Below are 17,263 nucleotides of genomic sequence, written 5' to 3' on the forward strand. Positions count from 1 at the left end.
AGGCCTGCATCATTTCCATAAGTCATCTTCAGCTCCAGGAGCTCGGTACAGCTGTCCTACAAGTTTTATTCACATATCCACAAGGACAATAACAATGTATTGCAACACTGAGGGAGGGCATGCCAAGGGAGGAGGAGAGCAGGTCTAGATGAGCCTAAAACACTATGTTTAAAATTGCTACAGTACCATACTTACTTTTGCTAAAATCCCACAATCACCAGTCCAGTACGGCCAAGGCACATCAACCGTAACATGGTAAATGGTATCCCTGACTGAACAAACAGATCTGACTTAGGGTGTGTTCGTAAATTCACTCTGGAGTGTCTGAGTGTGCTCAGAGTGCGCTCTGGAAATACGTACATTCAGACCTTTGTCAGTTCGTAAATTCAGAGCATTACACTCCGAGGAGTAGGGTGGATCCGAGCGTTCTGACCTCACAATGGCAGTCGAGCACCCAAGCTAACTGGCTATTGTTGGCTAGCTTGCTATCTACTTCCAGACACAAATGAGAGAACACCTCACTCTGATCATTTTACTCATTTCTCATGGTCTGAGAGTCTTTAGCTGCCTTTTGGCAAACTCGAAGGGGGCTGTGATGTGCTTTTTACTGAGGAGTGGCTTCTATTTGACCTGATTGGTGGAGTTCTGCAGAGATGGTTGTACTTCTGGAAGACTCTCCCATCTCCACAGAGAAACTCTGGAGCTCTGTCAGAGTGAACATCGGGTTCTTGGTCACCTTCCTGACCAAGGCTCTTCTCCCCCGATTGCTCAGTTTGCCCGGGCCGGCCAGCTGTAGGAAGAGTCTAGGTGCTTCCAAACTTCTTTCATGTATGAATGATGGAGGCCACTGTGTTCTTGGGGACCTTCAATGCTTGCAGAAATGTTTTGGTACGCTTCCCCAGATCTATGCCCCGGCACAGGTGTGTTTCTTTCTAAATCATGTCCAATTATTTGAATTTACCACGGGTGGACTCCAATCAAGCTTTAGAAAATTTTCAAGGATGATTAATGGAAACAGGACGCACCTGAGCTCAATTTCGAGTCTCAAAGCAAAGGGTCTGAATACTTTTGTAAATAACAAAACAAAACAAACTTTTCTCGCTTTGTCATTATAGGGGTATTGTGTGTACTGTAGAATGATATGGATTTTTTTTTTATTTAATCAATTTTACAATACGGCTATAATGTAACAAAATGTGGAAAAAGTCAAGGGGTCTAAATACTTTCCGAATTCACTGTATATTGTTAGTATTCTCTATCTGTAGACTATCATGATGAAGATACACCCAACGCCTGGTCCGTAACAAAGCTGAGTGAGGGTATTCTATGGATTTACTAAAACCAACATCTGCAGAGTCCTACTCAAATCAAATCAAATTTATTTATATAGCCCTTCGTACATTATCTGATATCTCAAAGTGCTGTACAGAAACCCAGGCTAAAACCTACTCCCATTCTCTCGTCACCGGTGCCTGCATATTCATGGGAGATGTGAAATGCTTATGTCGGCAATAACGTGGAAGAAATGGGCCTGTTTGAAAGGCGGTCATAGAAACATTGCCCAATTTACAGGCAACATACCGTTGTCACACCTGTCTTTGTGATTGCCTCCACCCACGTCCAGGTGTCACCCATTTCCCCCATTCGTCCCTGTGTATTTATTCAGGTGTTCCCTGTCTGTTGCCAGTTCGTCTTGTCAAGTAAACCAGTGTGTTTTTCCGTGCTCCTACTTTTTCTTATCTCTCTTTGCTAGTCCTCCCGGTTTTGACCCTTGCCTGCCTTGACTCTGAACCCGCCTGCCTGACATACTGCCTGCCCTAAACTCGAGCCTGCCTGCCACTCTGTACCTCCTGGACATGTTTATGATATTTTGCCTGCCCTTTAGATTATGATAAATATCAGAGACTCGAACCATCTGCCCCCCGTGTCTGCATCTGGGTCTCTCCCTGTGCCCTTTTAACCGTAAATCCTATGTGAAAACTTTACGGTCAGATCCATAATTATTGTCACCCTCGATAAAGATGAGCAAAAAAGACAACATAAAAATATACCTGCGAACAGCAATGTCCACAGGATAACAAAGGACACAAGATCAGTTGGATAAAAAAGCGGGCACTCTATCATGTAGGAACTGTCTTCATTGATGTGCAGTGAAAGCATTACCATGTTTATCTCTCAATACCACAAGGATTATGCAAGTGAAGTTTAGTCTAGTTTGTGTAAATGATTTAAATTTAAATTGGCACACTCCACATTAGGGTTCCAAAATACTTCAATACACTCTCACAGTTGAAATACGCTGACAGCGCGAGTGGCAGGACTTCTGGTTTCAAATTGTTCTGAAAAACAATTCCACATTTCATCACTTTCATACCACATAATAATGGAACAACAATTAAGTGACACTTTGCATCGTTTTCAAAATATATAACCTTCAAAATACAGAAATGCAGCATCATACCGGCTGTATTTCAAATAAAATACCATTTGAATTGTATTTGTCACATACACATGTTTAGCAGATGTTATTGCGGGTGTAGTGAAATTCTTGTGTTTCTAGCTCCAACAGTGCAGTAAATTCTAAGAATTCACAACAATACAAACAACCCAAAGGGAAAATAATGGAATTAAGGAATATATATATATATATATATATTTGGATGTCCGTCATTAAATGAAGACCAAGGTGCAAGCATTGTAGGTGTACATTTTCTTTTAATTATAAATGTTCCACCAAAAACAATAAACAACTCAACCAACGTAAAGCTAGGAGTGCTAACACATGCAACAACCAAAGACAAGATCCCACAACAGAAGAAGGGTTGCCTAAGTATGATCCCCAATCAGGGACAACGATAGACAGCTGCCTCTGATTGGGAACCATACTCGGTCAACAAAGACATATAAACATAGATTTCCCACCCTAGTCACACCCTGACCTACCAAATAGAGAATTTAAAGGATATCTAAGGTCAGGGCGCGACAGCATGGTTGGCATGGCAATGTTGGCATGGCATAGACTAAAATACAGTAGAATAGTATACAGTTTATACATATGAGATGAGTAAAGCAAAAATATGTAAACATTATTAAAGTGACTGGTGTTTCATTATTAAGGTGGCCAATGATTTCAAGTCTATGTATAGTATATGGGGCAGCTGGGTTACGTAACTGGGTGGAAGCCACCTCGTGATGGACATTTTAACATACTGATGGCCTTGAGATAGTTTTTTAGTCTCTCGGTCCCAGCTTTGATGTACTGACCTCACCTTCTGCATGACAGTGGGGTGAAGAGGCAGTGGCGTGGGCGGTTGTTGTCCTTGATGATCTTTTTGGCCTTCCTGTGACATCGGATGCTGTAGGTGTCCGGGAGGGCAGGTAGCTTGCACCGGGGATGTGTTGGGCAGACCATACCACCCTCTTGAGAGCCCTGCAGTTGCGGGCGGTGCTGTTGCAATCACCAGGCGGTGATACAGCCTAACAGGATGCTCTCAATTGTGAATCTGTAAAAGTTTGAGGGTTTTAGGTGCCAAGCCAAATGTCTTCAGCCTCCTGCGGTTGAAGAGTCGCTGTTGCGTCTTCTTCACCACACTGTCTTTGTGGGTGGACCATTTCAGATTGTCAGTGATGTGTACGCCGAGGAACTTGAAGCTTTCCACCTGCTCCATTGCGGTCTCGTTGATATGAATAAGGGTGTGCTCCCGCTGCTGTTTCCTGAAAAACACGATCAGCTCCTTTGTTTTGTTGACATTGAGTGAGAGGTTCTTTAACGGGCACAACACTCCGAGGGCCCTCACCTCCTCCCTGTAGGCTGTCTCGTCATTGTTGGTAATTGGGTCTACTACTGTTGTCATCTGCAAACTTGATGATTGAGTTGGAGGCGTGCGTGGCCATGCAATCATGGGTGAACATGGTGAGGGCTGAGAACGCACCCTTGTGGGGCCACAGTACTGAGGATTAGCGGGGTGGAGATGTTGTTGCCTACACTCACCACCTGGGGGCAGCCCGACAAAGTCCAGGACCCAGTAGCACAGGACAAGGTCGGGACCCAGGATCTCGAGATTAATGACGAGTTTTGAGGGTACTATGGCATTAAATGCTGAGCTGTAATTTATGAACAGCATTCTTACATAGGTTTTCTTCTTGTCCAGATGGGTTAGGGCAGTGTGTAGTGTGATTGCAATTGCGTCGTTCGTGGAACTATTGGGGCGGTAAGCAAATTGAACTGGGTCTAGGGTGTCAGGCAGGGTGGAGGTGATATGATCCTTGACTAGTTTCTCAAAGCACTTCATGATGACGGAAGTGAGTGCTATGGGGCGATAGTCGTTTAGCTCAGTTACCGTAGCTTTCTTGGGAACAGGAACAATGGTGGCCCTCTTGAAGCATGTGGGAACAACAGACTCGGATAGGGATTGATTGAATATGTCCTTAAACACACCAGCCAGCTGTACTTGTCCTCTTGCTCAGTTGTGCACCAGGTAGAAACAGACTTCAGTTTCTTGGCAATTTCTCACATGGAATAGCCTTAATTTCTGAGAACAAGTAATGAAGAAAGGTCTTTGTTTCTGGCCAAAATTCCGCAAAGTTGCTTGGGAGCTAGAAGCAGACTTGCCCTATCTGTCGGCACCATCTTGCTAACATGTGAAACATTTTGGGACTATATCAAAAATTGACTGATGAAACAAATACCAAAACTTCTTTGGTGGAATATTCCTTTAAGCAGTAAGGCAGGGGTATTCAACTCTTAACCTGTGAGGCCCAGAGCCTGCTTGTTTTCGGTTCTACCTTATAAAAAACAGTGGAACTTGGCTTCGAGGTGTAGAGTAGAGTTTTAGGGCAATAAGGCATGAAAAGCCAAGGATTATTGTGTGATAAAACTGCCCTTAGGAGGAAGGATAATTCAACACAAGAATTCCCGGGTTTGAGGGCCTTACTGCTTTTGTAAAACAGTTGCTGTTTTAAAAAGAATTAACATGTTTTCATAAAGAAAATGTATTTGAATGAGTAAATTAGTTTTATTTCATCCTTCCACCAGAAAGTCAGTTTTTAGTTCGGAGGTTCTGAAGTTTCTAACCAAACAGGCTGGTCGTTAATTCTATTATCCTGTTTTGACCCAGTTATTCATTATATGAATGCCATGTTGCTATGCTAAACAAATTATTGGCATGTAGCTAGCTAGCAGAGGTGGAATGATGATGCTCTCACGTTGTGGGGTTTATTTGAGTGTTCTGGTCTTACAACGGCAGTCAAGCACCCAAGCTAACATTGGCTAGCTTTCTAGCTACATCCAGACACAAATGAGACCACTCTAACCATTTTTCGTGTTAACCTGAGCGTTGGTGACTAACTGTGCTGTTAAACTATTTAATTATGCTTTCTTGACAACGTTTGCTGACAACGGCCATATTCAATGGGTGTTGAGCGCTCGTAAATTTATTATTTAGCTAAGCTAAGAGTGACGGGAATAATCAAGTCTTTAACGTTGGGTTGATAGCCTAATATACTGTTAAGTTTGATGTATAGCTTCTAACGTTAGGTAGATAGCTAACATACCAGTACATATTGCTGTAATGATATGTTATGCGGTTCGTAAGGACAGCGTAGCTAACAAATTGCTAACAAATTGTGAGGTAACTTATTTGAAAAGTCGTTACTTTATTACATTGAGTAGCAATGTACCGCGAGGACACGCTCTATCGACTCTGCGGCTTGAGCATGCTTTTGGTGCACAGTCGATAGCGCATTGGACTTCGGGCAAGAATATTGAGGGTTCGAAACCTGCTCCTTGCTTGTTTCATTTGAAGCCGTGCACGGTTTATATTGCCCATTCATTGTCAGTTAGAGACACAGTAGTGCATTGGGACCCAAAAGCATAATCGGTGCTCTCACTCCCCCTTGGTCGTTAGGGCAAATCTGGTCTGTGATCGGACAGGGGGTTTTCACACCTAGCTCGGGTATTAGACTATTCTTTAGTAAAGGTTGAATAGTTTATTGTTCAGCTTTTAGCCCCCCTCCAACAACTTGCATCAAATGGATGTCTTTTTGTCGAGAGCAAAACGTTTTTATTTTCAATCAAAAAGAATTGTTCTGAAAGCAAAAACGAGGCTTCAAAGTAAAAAAAAATATTTGCAATCAACAATCAAACATTTTGTAATAGAGCACAAAACGTCAAAAAATATTTTGAACAAATTTTTTACTTGAAAACAAAGCTCCAATTAAATTTCGCTATCAACCACCCTCCATTTTGGCCATTTTTTGAGTGTCAGTTTGGCTACAACCAATACTGTGCAGCCCTTCTTTCCGACATAAAGGAAGTCATTTTGCGGACACCTATGAAGAAGGAGTGTGTGATGGCATCTCAGGTAAGCAGCACTGGGCATTCTTCCGTTCAACTTTTAGATGGCACAATACAGTGTCAGTTCATAACATTCTACTATATTACATACATACAGTCGTGGCCAAAGGTTTTGAGAATGACACAAATATGAATTTCTACAAAGTTTGCTGCTTCAGTGTCTTTAGATATTTTTGTCAGATGTTACTATGGAATACTGAAGTATAATTACAAGCAAGTGTCAAAGGCATTATTGACAATTACATGAAGTTGATGCAAAGTGTCAATATTTGCACTGTTGACCCTTCTTTTTAAGACCTCTGCAATCCGCCCTGGCATGCTGTCAATTAACTTCTGGGTCACATCCTGACTGATGGCAGCCCATTCCTGCATAATCAATGCTTGGAGTTTGTCAGAATTTATGGGGTTTTGTTTGTCCACCCGCCTCTTGAGGATTGACCACAAGTTCTCAATGGGATAAAGGTCTGGGGAGTTTCCTGGCCATGGTCCCAAAATATAGATATTTTGTTCCCCGAGCCACTTAGTTATCACTTTTGCCTTATGGCAAGGTGCTCCATCATGCTGACAAAGGCATTGTTCGTCACCAAACTGTTCCTGGATGGTTGGGAGGAGTTGCTCTCAGAGGATGTGTTGGTACCATTCTTTATTCATGGCTCTGTTCTTAGGCAAAATGTGAGTGAGCCCACTCCCTTGGTTGAGATGCAACCCCACACATGAATGGTCATCAGCATGCTTTACTGTTGGCATGACACAGGACTGATGGTAGCGCTCACCTTGTCTTCTCCGGACAAGCTTTTTTCTGGATGCCCCAAACAATTGGAAAGGGGATTCATCAGAGAAAATGACTTTACCCCAGTCCTCAGCAGTCCAATCCCTGTAACTTTTGTAGAATATCAGTCTGTCCCTGATGTTTTTTCCTGGAGAGAAGTTGCTTTTTTGCTGCCCTTCTTGACACCAGGCAATCCTCCAATAGTCTTCACCTCACTGTGTGTGCAGATGTATTCACACCTACCTGCTGCCGTTCCTGAGCAAGCTCTGTACTGGTGGTGCCCCGATCCCGCAGCTGAATCAACTTTAGGAGATGGTCCTGGCGCTTGCTGCACTTTCTTGGGCGCCCTGAAGCCTTCTTCACAACAATTGAACCACTCTCCTTGAAGTTCTTGATGATCCGATAAATGGTTGATTTAGGTGCAATCTTACTGGCAGCAATATCCTTGCCTGTGAAGCCCTTTTTGTGCAAAGCAATGATGACGGGACGTGTTTCCTTGCAGGTAACCATGTTTGGCAGAGGAAGAACAATGATTCCAAGCACCACCCTCCAGTCTGTTATTTGAACTCAATCAGCATGACAGAGTGATCTCCAGCCTTGTCCTCGTCAACACTCACACCTGTGTTAACGAGAGAATCTCTGACATGATGTCAGCTGGTCTTTTTGTGGCAGGGCTGAAATGCAGTGGAAATATTTTTGGGGAGATTCAGTTTATTTGCATGGCAAAGAGGGACTTTGCAATTAATTGCAATTGCAATCACTCTTCATAACATTCTGGAGTATATGCAAATTGCCATCATACAAACTGAGGCAGCAGACTTTGTGAAATGTAATATTTGTGTCATTCTCAAAACTTTTGGGCACTACTGTATGTACCGTAGAAGGATAAATCATACAATTATTATTCTCAAGCTAACCAAAAGCGTTTAGCTACAAACACGTGTACTTGAATTAGTTGAATTATTCTAACTTTCTTTCATAAGCAGGCCATGTCCTATTTGTTTCATCGTCGATATATAATCATATTTCTTGACAGTGTAACAGTTAGCTTTTTTTACAGAAGGATGAAAGAAAACAATATGTCTGTCATATGTCTGTCAGGGAATGCTATTCTGATATGTCAGATGAAGAGTTAGACCAGAAAGTCAGGGCCATTAAGGCAAAGATGCCCCATGCGGGCTTTAGAATGGTCAAAGGAAGTCTCAGAGCAATGGGCCATTGTGTACAATGGCGAAGGGTTAGGGAGTCTTTGCAGCGTGTGATAGTGCAGGTATCATTGCCAGAATGATCCAGCTTTGTTGCATTGCTCGGCAAAAGTACTCTGTTCCTGCTCCCCTGTCTCTCGCCCACATTGATACAAATCATAAATTGATAAGGTACTAAGATGTATAATGTCTCCATCAAATCTAAGAATTTATTTACATTTTATATTCTTACTTATTCGTAGACAAATTTTCAATGATGTATGAAATTGGAGTTGTTCTTCATCATCTGGCAATGCATAAATAATGAAGCAGGTTATTAATAGGTTAAACATGTCACTTTTAATTCCACTGCTTTTCTTTCAAGATACAACAGGTAAGTATTTATATTATTTTGTATACATATTGCATATTTACCATCACCTAATGAACAACCACAATACCAGTGTGGTGCTCAGCTTTCTGTGCTGTATTGACGTCTCCTGAAAATGAATTCTGCTGCTTTAGATTGAACGGTCATATCTGTTAGTTTTCATATCTACAAAAAATAAGCCATTTTCTTTATTTTCAGAGTGCGAGCTGATCAAGGGGTCGGTAATATAGATATTGCCAGATGTTCACTGTCTGAGGAACAGGCCGTGAAAAGCTTTATTGCTGGCAAAAGTATCCATAACCAGAGGTAATTAAACTGCTCTGTGTTCTTTCTCATCCTTTCTGCCCGTCTTGTTGTACATGGAACCTGTCTCACATACACAGTTTGGAGGAAGAAGGATACCTTGACCTGTCGAATTATATCCACCTCTTCTGTGTGGGATATGTGTTCCTACCTCGTCTGCGGGCAGATCTACAGCATTTCACAGAGAGTTTGAATAATCGCCCTTTAAGTACAGAGGTGAACCTGACACCTCACCAGCTGTCGCATATCGGAATGCTTCAAAAACCTGTGCACATTTTAGTTTCCTTAGCACTATACAGCTGATTCAAATTAGTTCCCAATCAGAGACAACGATAAACACCTGCCTCTGATTGAGAACCACTCTAGGCAACCATAGACTTACCTAGACAACTCTACTATACCACAATCCCATACCCTACAAAAACCCCAAGACAAAACACACCACAAAAATAACCCATGTCACACCCTGGCCTGAACAAAATAATAAAGAAAACACAAAATACTAAGACCAGAGCGTGACATCATCATCAAGCTTCAAGTGGTATTTATGTCTAATAATGACATTATCTTCTATTGTTTGTCCTCATGTGCCTGTTTTCCAGCATAAAGTACTCTGTAGCCACTTAGTGTGGACACCAGGTGAGACCACACACACACAATAACAGTCTATCTCCTTCACTTCATCCCTCTCCCCCTTCTCCCTAAAATCCTCTAGGTTATATCAGCTATGTTGGTGAACCCCTCCAACATCTGAACTGGCTGACACAGAGGGCAGAGCATGATCATAGGTGAGAGGTCACTTGGTCGGGTCAACAGGAAGTATTATTAAAGAGATGCTTTGCATTGAAATACAGATAGAGATGTAGTAGTCCCAGAGTTAATGATCCAAGTTCAGTTTTGCATTTCACCTCCTGATGATTATGATGACTGACCGTGTTAGAATAAAAGAAGCAAGGCTTAATCATGCTCTCTCTCTATCCATCTGTCTCTCGTCTGCAGGTAAGTTTTGATGTGAGAGAGGAAGCCACCTCGCCACCTCACCCGCTCTTAAGATAACCTTTGGGCCAACTGTGCTGCTGCTCCAGTTTCAACTGTTCTGCCTTATTATTATTCGACCATGCTGGTCATTTATGAACATTTGAACATCTTGGTCATGTTCTGTTATAATCTCTACCCGGCACAGCCAGAAGAGGACTGGCCACCCCACATAGCCTGGTTCCTCTCTAGGTTTCTTCCTAGGTTTTGGCCTTTCTAGGGAGTTTTTCCTAGCCACCGTGCTTTTACACCTGCATTGTTTGCTGTTTGGGGTTTTAGGCTGGGTTTCTGTACAGCACTTTGAGATATCAGCTGATGTACGAAGGGCTATATAAATAAATTTGATTTGATTTGATTTGAACTGGGGGCCCAAGGCTGGTTAGGAGACACCGCTAGAGACACTCTAATTGTGATGAACTGAGAGAACATTAGGGTAGCACTGTAATTCATTAATCATATGCTGTTAGCCTCTGTTCTTACCTCTTTCCCTTTCTGTCTTCTACACCCCTCACCCCACCTTGTCTTTCTTCCTCGTTTTATAATGCACACCATATGTGCATTAAAGTACAGATTGAACTTGTATTTATAATTTAATAATTACAATTATCATAATTATAATGCAAGTATTATGTGTTTATAACACTTGGATAATGAACTTCTTTCAATAAAGCGTTTCACATTCTCCACTGGTTGAAATTAAGTATCTCATTGAAATGGGAGTTAGATATGCATAGGTTTTTTTCTGTGTATACGAATTACAAATCAGCCATTACTTCAATAATGTTTCTTGTCTATTGCATAGTTACAATGTATAATCATTGATGTCCCAGGAGCAGGAGTGGTAAACACTGTTGAAGTGTATAATTGTAATACATACATGCAGACACAGCATCATTCAAATAATGGAGTTTGATACACCTGGTATTGGATATGACTGAAAAATAATGTCTCACAGAGATTCATACTTGAACCACACCGTTATTTGCCAAGGAAGAGTACATGATCAGTGATGATTCAATCTACCGGCTACAATGTGGGGATCTCATGTGTGGTAATAACTGCAGTACATGTATATAGGATGGGCATCCTTGGCACATTAAAGTTATTATATTCCACTCAATCCATAGGTTTCATTAATGCAATTCAGACTTGAAGTTGATAAAACAACTATGATAGCTGAGGTTCATTGATTGGTATGAATATTAATTCAGAAGCTAACATTTTTGGGTCCATACACAGATCGGCTACATACTGTGGCTAGGTACACAGCTATACTATTTTTATCCTCCACTACAAGTAAGTAAGTAGTTAAGTAAGTAGTTAACTAGCTATGTTACTTCAGCTGCATTGCATGGCAAGGCAAGCTTGCACAATTGTACAATCGATTTGCAGTAAATGCTTTAGCTAGCTAGATTCTTTACATCCACTGTTTCCCAAGACGGCAGCCTGGTTTGCTGGTTCTCTCAGGAGTCCCTAAAACACTAAACAACACAAATTACAATATCATACTCAAGTCATTACACCAGCTAGCTAGCTGGCTAATGTTAGCTAGTCAGCTAACTTGCTAAATAGCAATTTTTGTAAATGAACTTTATGCCAAACAAATATGCAATCATTTGTCTCTACATTAACTAACATATTCCTCTCAATTGTACATTTGTAGCTTGACTCGTTATGACATTATAACTACTTACATTTGCATCCCCCGTAATGTTTTGTCAGCCATCTATGCAGAAGAAAGTCACCAGGGACGGGTGGCTCGCGTCAAATTCGTCATTGGAACCACTCAATATGATTGGTCATATAAAAACCTTGGGACCCAAATGCTTAATGAGTGCTCTAACTCACCCTTGTGGTGGTCTGGAGCAATGAAGCCATGACGCTGGGTACCTCTAAGTCCCGCGGTGTAAGCTCACAACTTTTAAAGAAGGAACCACTATGTTTTGATGGCAGGTTTGAAACCTGTTATCAACACGTATATGCGTGGGGTAGTGGAAAGATACTGAGTGTAGTGTGTGGGGCCGTTGGTCATTTGAAAAGTGAGTGTAGGGGCCATATTTGCTGAATTTAAGACAGAAAGTTTGGGGAATTCACTTACCCTAACCAATGAAACTATAAACGCTTATGGGATTTTCTCCGCCCGGGTAATACATTTAAATAAAATATCCCATACGGCTTGAAATTATAATACTTTTCCGCAGTAAGAGTTAGGGAGAATTAACACATGTAGACATAACCTGTAATGATGTTAAAAAAATAAAAAAGTTTCCATCAAATTAAAAATCATTGTGGAGCAAATGTGATGTATTGAAGGAATTTCATTATGTCACAAGGGACAATATAATCTGCTTTTATTGACCTTGCCAGATCTGTTTCCAAATCAATGAATGTCGATTCAACTCGTTGACTGCTAAATCCCCTTTGCGCATGTGAAATCTTTGCAAGGAAACACTTTATGGCTATTTTCTTGTAATTGTGTCATTATGTGGCAGATGTTAAGAATACAAACCATTATAATTGGTTTATTTGCGGGATTTACTGGTAATTTCAATAGCATTGGGTCTATGTTACTGACTGAATTGAAGTTGTGGGCAGAAAGAGGCTCAAGTATTGTGAACTATTTTAACTCCCATTGAAATGTATATTTTCCCTTAGGAATTGGCTGATGTATTTTGTGGATTTGGGGCATTACATGTTAAACTTATATCCTATCGAGGTTGGTATTAAAAATAGAGTAATATTCTTTGGGTAGACTGAAATGAAAACAATGCCTTCTAATACTGTGAATGGAAATATGTTATTAGTTATTAGTGGTTTTTGGATAGACTCTAATAATGGCATGTTTTAGTCCGCGGGTGAAAGCAAGTCGTGCTCGCTGGGCTATATCAGGCTGTAAGGGACGCAGTGGGACATTTGAAACTGAGTTCTGAATAGTTCAATTGGAAACGTTCTTTGACAGTTTCTGATTATTGTTGTTCGGTTTTGTATTTTAGGTAACACCAGTGAATTTGAGCAGGAAGGTAATGTCATTTAAAACGATAATCAGTTTCCATTACGTGGAACAGTGGCAAGTATCTAAAGTGAATGGTTTAGTATTGAATATTGAGCTGATGAATATTGAGCTGATGGCGCCAACATTTTGAATTGGCAGGACTTGCAGTGCGATCAGTGTCACAAATAGAACTGACTTCTATTTTAGCCCTTGGCAATGCAGACACTCGTTGGCGCGAGCAAGCAGTGTGGGTGCAATGATTGAATAACATGTATGTCTACATTTATTTTGCAAAGCTCGCGCACACGATGAGAGCGGTGTAGTTAGCATGTTAGAGAAGATGTATCACACAATGAATTTTAATTGAACATGTGAAATATTGTGATGAGAAATGTACAGTAGTACAGATGTACAGATTGTACAGATTTGTGTACAGATATGCAGTAGTTTTTTTTTTTACACATTATTTACGTTGTGAGTAGTGTCAAAATGGAGGAATAACTAGTCCTTTTGAAGTTTTGGGATTTAAGTTTACACACCTCGAGTGATATATAGAAGTGTATCGAGTTATATATGAAGGAGTGTATTGTTACATTGTTTGTTTTGTTTCGATACAAATCTCACCAGATTGGGTCTGCTGGATGATTGAGATTACACCCTAAAGATTAGTACTCTAACTTCCTGACTCTGTGACTCTGGGATGAGGTCAACAGAATGTGTTGTCATTCTTTTTGACATTTGTCTTAAGAATAATTGGTAAAAGTAATCATATGACATACAGTCAATGCTTATCTGTAATTGTTTATTTGGGGTATCAAGTTGATTGTGGAGGTCTGCACACTGCAAAATGTATAGTAATTTTGAAGAATGCATTGAGATACCGATCTGTCATTAACATGCCATTCACGACACTGTAATAAGATAGGGATAAACGGGGGCAGTAATGATAAAAAGTTCATACTGGTTATGAGTTGTACCAACTGTCTATATATGACACCGTTTGTAAATTTACATTCTAACTGTATTGGTGTGAGCTAAGTTGAGGGTCTTGAATTTGAGTGATAGACTCAACATGGAGCACTGAAGACTGTCATTCAATATTTGGGTTGTATAACATTGATAGTAGGGGTTTATTTTACCATGTTATCAGAATTGCAATGTTAAAGTGCATCAATACATATGGCTTTCTGGACGATACAGTACAATCGACTTGAGCATGTTTTAGTATGTTTACAACTATGTACATGGACTAGCAGTAGTGACTAATGATTTATTGTGCAAAATGTATTTGTAGCCGGAGGCTAAGTACATACGGGGACAGAATGTTCGCATAAGAGTGTGCCAAATGATTAGGTGACCATTGCTGTACATTCATACCCCAGGGTGAGGGTAACTTTACTATTGTAGTGAAAAAGCTCAGTGGTGATTGGAATCCATTTGGATGGGTTCAGTCAATTTTTGGTGTTATGGGAGCTACAATATTTCATTGGTTGATTTATGACTATTTTTTTTTACACTAATGCTGATTAGAACTTGTGTTAAGACATGGTGCAGCAAAGCCGTTGAGACTATTCTTTCCATTCAATTTTCTATGCCTGATTGTAACGGCTTTCTAGGTGTGGTGAAGGAGAGTTGGACCAAACTGCAGCGTGTAGATTGCGATCCATGTTTAATAGAAAAAACACACGTAAACACGAATCAATGCAAACACTACAAAAAACAATAAATGTAACGAAAACCGAAAACAGCCTATACTTGTGTCAACTAACATCTAACACGGACATCAGGCCACTAAGGACAATCACCCACAATACAACCAAAGAATATGGCTGCCTAAATATGGTTCCCAATCAGAGACAACGGTAAACACCTGCCTCTGATTGAGAACCACTTCAGACAGCCATAGACTCTCCCAGAACACCCCACTAAGCTACAATCCCACTAAGCTACACATCACATACAAAAACCCATGTCACACCCTGGCCTGACCAAAACATAAAGAAAAACACACAATACTTCGACCAGGGCGTGACAGAACCCCCCAAGGTGCGGACTCCCGAACGCACCTCAAAACAACAGGGAGGGTCCGGGTGGGCGTCTGTCCATGGTGGCGGCTCCGGTGCGGGACGCGGACCCCACTCAAACACTGTCTTAGTCCCTCTTCCTCGCGTCCCTGGATAGTCCACCCTCGCCGCCGACCATGGCCTAGTAGTCCTCACCCAGAAACCCACTGGACTGAGGAGCAGATCGGGACTGAAGGACAGCTCGGGACGGAGGCAGCTCGGGACTGAGGGGAAGCTCGGGAGTGAGAGAAAGCTCGAGAGTGAGAGAAAGCTCGAGAGTGCTCGAGAGTGAGAGAAAGCTCGAGAGTGAGAGAAAGCTCGAGAGTGAGAGGAAGCTCAGGCAGGTTGATGGATCTACCAGATCCTGGCTGGCTGGTGGTTCCGGCAGATCCTGGCTGACTGGCAGATCCTGGCTGACTGGCGGATCCTGGCTGACTAGCGGTTCTGGCAGATCCTGGCTGACTGGCGGATCCTGGCTGACTGGCGGATCCTGGCTGACTAGCGGATCTGGCAGATCCTGGCTGACTGGCAGATCCTGGCTGACTAGCCGGTCTGGCAGATCCTGGCTGACTGGCGGATCCTGGCTGACTAGCCGGTCTGGCAGATCCTGGCTGACTGGCGGATCCTGGCTGACTGGCGGATCCTGGCTGACTGGCGGATCCTGGCTGACTGGCGGATCTGGCGGATCCTGGCTGACTGGCGGATCCTGGCTGACTGGCGGATCCTGGCTGACTGGCGGATCTGGCAGATCCTGGCTGACTGGCAGATCCTGGCTGACTAGCCGGTCTGGCAGATCCTGGCTGACTGGCGGATCCTGGCTGACTAGCGGATCTTTGCTGACTGGCGGATCCTGGCACACTGGCGGATCCTGGCTGAATGGCGGATCTAACTGATCCTGGCAGACTGGCGGATCCTGGCAGACTGGCGGATCCTGGCTGAATGGCGGATCTAACTGATCCTGGCCGACTGGCAGATCCTGGCCGACTGGCAGATCCTGGCCGACTGGCACTTCTGGCGGATCCTGGCTGACTGGTGGATCCTGGCAGACTGGCGGATCCTGGCTGAATGGCGGATCTAACTGATCCTGGCCGACTGGCACTACTGGCAGATCCTGGCCGACTGGCACTTCTGGCGGATCCTGGCTGACTGATGGATCTAACTGATCCTGACAGACTGGCGGCGCTGGGCAGACTGGCGGCGCTGGGCAGACTGGCGGCGCTGGGCAGACTGGCGGCGCTGGGCAGACTGGCGGCGCTGGGCAGACTGGCGGCGCTGGGCAGACTGGGAGCACTGGCGGCGCTGGGCAGACTGGCGGCTCCTTGCAGACTGACAGCTCCTTGCAGACTGGCAGCTCCTTGCAGACTGGCAGCTCCTTGCAGACTGGCAGCTCCTTGCAGACTGGCAGCTCCTTGCAGACTGACAGCTCCTTGCAGACTGACAGCTCTGGCTGCTTCATGTTGACTGACAGCTCTGGCTGCTCCTTGCAGACTGGCTGCTCCATGCAGACTGGCAGCTCCTTGCAGACTGACAGCTCCTTGCAGACTGACAGCTCTGGCTGCTTCTTGTTGACTGACAGCTCTGGCTGCTCCTTGCCGACTGGCAGCTCTGGCTGCTCCATGTAGACTGACAGCTCTGGCTGCGCTGAACAGGCGGGAGACTCCGGCAGCGCTGTAGAGGAGAAAGGCTCTGGCTGCGCTAAACAGGCGGGAGACTCCAACAGCGCAGGAGAGGAGAAAAGTGCTGGCTGCGCTGAACAGGCGAGGCGCACTGAAGGCCTGGTGCGTGGTGCTGGAACTGGTGGTACTGGATCGAGGACACGCACAGGAAGCCTGGTGCGGGGAGCTGCTACCGGAGGACTGGAGTGTGGAGGTGGCACAGGGCAGACTGGCGGCGGTAGCTCTGACAGCGCCGGACAGGCGGGAAGCTCCGGCAGCGGCGCCGGACAGGCGGGACGCTCCGGCAGCGGCGCCGGACAGGCGGGACGCTCCGGCAGCGGCGCCGGACAGGCGGGAGGCTCCGGCAGCGGCGCCGGACAGGCGGGAGGCTCCGGCAGCGGCGCCGGACAGGCGGGACGCTCCGCAGCGGCGCCCGGACAGGCGGGAGGCCGGCAGCGGCGCCGGACAGGCGGGACGCTCCGCAGCGGCGCCGGACAGGCGGGAGGCTCCGGCAGC

At 43.9% G+C, this 17,263-nt stretch overlaps 1 long non-coding RNA gene across 1 annotated transcript; it reads left to right on the plus strand.

Annotated features, from left to right (window-relative positions):
• Positions 1–6,990: 6,990 nt before the first annotated feature.
• Positions 6,991–10,719, plus strand: LOC135573306 (uncharacterized). The gene is made up of 2 exons (XR_010464648.1): positions 6,991–9,790; positions 10,002–10,719. It is a non-coding gene; the product is annotated as an uncharacterized LOC135573306 (long non-coding RNA).
• Positions 10,720–17,263: the final 6,544 nt, after the last annotated feature.

The sequence above is a fragment of the Oncorhynchus nerka genome, linkage group LG9a (assembly GCF_034236695.1).
Source record: "Oncorhynchus nerka isolate Pitt River linkage group LG9a, Oner_Uvic_2.0, whole genome shotgun sequence".
Taxonomy (NCBI): domain Eukaryota; kingdom Metazoa; phylum Chordata; class Actinopteri; order Salmoniformes; family Salmonidae; genus Oncorhynchus; species Oncorhynchus nerka.